Genomic DNA, 2142 nt, shown 5'->3' on the forward strand with positions numbered 1-2142 from the left:
TATGTGTTGGCGGAGCTAGGTTTAGATCTAGAGAAAATAGGAATGAAGATACCATTTTATTTTTGAGTTTGAGGAAATAGGTTTAGATTGAGAGAATTGGAAGGAAGAAAATTGGCAAAGCTAGGTTTTTTGTTTTCTGAGTTTGAGGAGTTGTGATTTTTTTTTCTCCCCTTGTTTCCTTTTATAGACGTCCATTATGACACCCGTTTTTTATTTTTCCCACATTCCTCGAGCTCCACACATGTAATTTATGCTCCGTGTTTTTCCCTATTATCGTGTTTTCCACTTCCTGTTATCATTTCCGTGTTTTCCACCTCGAGCTCCACGCCTCTGTGATAATGTCTTAATAATAATAATAATTTTTAATTTAATTACTATATATATATATAAATTAATTAGAAAAAAGAAAGAGAGAGGAGGGAAGAGAGACGGAAAAGAAAGAAGAAAAAATAGAGGAGAGAGGAGAGAAGGAAAAGATAGGGGAAAAAAACAAAGCAAGAGAGAGGGAGCAAGGGGTTTCAAACCCATAACCTCTATTCTTAAAGTCCAACAGCTTACCACTACTCCAAAAGAGATCCTTCATCCTTGTATTATAAGTGTATAATTGTAATATGTATTATAGTCTATCATAATTTAAACGGGTTGGCGAGTTGACCCAAAATCCACCCATTTATTAAATGGGTCATAACAGGATGACTCGAAAATTACCCAATTATTAATCGTCCGAGTTAGGGTCGTGTTTTTCTCATGTGGGTTTTGAGTCATGTAACGGGTAGTATATGAAATTGTATTTGTTTTGTTTTCATTTTAAACCTGGCTCAAAACAACGCCGTTTTGAAGTCAGGTTTTTAGAAAAAATTAACTCGCCTGGACCAAAGCAGTGTCGTTTTGTCTAGGCGCTTTTTAAAAATGCCAAAAGTCACTTTTGGTCCCTGTAGTTTGGCACTTCAACCACTTTTGACTATGTAGTTTCAATTCCATTAATTTTGACCCTATAGTTTCGTATTTGTAGCAATTCAAGGACAAATTAGTATTCCTGTCAATTTCTTTGACAATGCAAGGGGCAGTTTCATCAACCCAAAACCCTTGAGCATAATAGCTCGTCTGAAATTCTCCCTATATCATATTAGGGCTCGAAATTCAACCACTACTCCCAATTTTTGAAGAACCCTAAACCCAAATGACCAATTTCAAGTCCTAATATGAAATTAGGGGAGTTTCAGATGAGATTTTATGAAAAGTCTTCAACGGACCCTCAACCCTTGTGAGTTTCGACAGAAAAGAGATGTCATATGCTCTGTTTTTCTTCTAGGATGCCGGAAAAAGACCTTGAAGGGTATATCACTTGTGTCTGTGCGCAAACAGATTAGCAGAGCTTGTTGAACAATACCAAATGATCCAAAAAAAGATATCATGCCATGGATAACTGTGGCTAATCATGCAATTTATAAACTCCTTGATCGCTTAGCCAAAAAGAGACTGATCAAGACAAGTGAAAATCCATATCTGGGTGGGATGAAAATTGAAAAATAAAAAATTATCATGGTCAACCATAAAGCAACTGATCAGTGAACAACTAAAAACTGTACAAAAATACAAGATACACAACACTCCTGCGTTCAGGAATATAAGTTGTCTTGTCTGCAAGTTATATGTGCTAGGGGTAGAAAATGCCAACGTTTGATCAATTTTCTAGCCAATTCAGAGTTCCTAAACTGTTAGACAATCATTAGTCCCAAAAGTTAGGACACGCAAATTCGCGTGCACCATGAAAACTAATAAGGAAATGGGGAATTCAAGTGCACCTTGAAAACCAATAAGCACAAAATCATATTAGGTTTCCACGTGAGTTATATTAGATTAGTGGCGACGTTTACTTGCAGCTCATTACCTTTCGCGGTCGGAAACAAATTATTAGCAGCGTTACATTACATCAACCTTTTTAATCACCAGCGGAAAGACCCATGTCTAATCTTACTATTTGGATTCGATTTAATCAGCCTCTCTCTCTCTCTCTCTCTCTCTCTCTCTCTCTCTCTCTCTCTAAGAACTCGTGGTCACTCGATAACAACGGAATCATAGTCCAAACTACAAGCAAATCTAGAAAATAACTCCCAGTTGGATCGCCAGTGATAATACGTA

Source organism: Prunus dulcis, chromosome 4 (assembly GCF_902201215.1).
Source record: "Prunus dulcis chromosome 4, ALMONDv2, whole genome shotgun sequence".
Lineage (NCBI taxonomy): Eukaryota > Viridiplantae > Streptophyta > Magnoliopsida > Rosales > Rosaceae > Prunus > Prunus dulcis.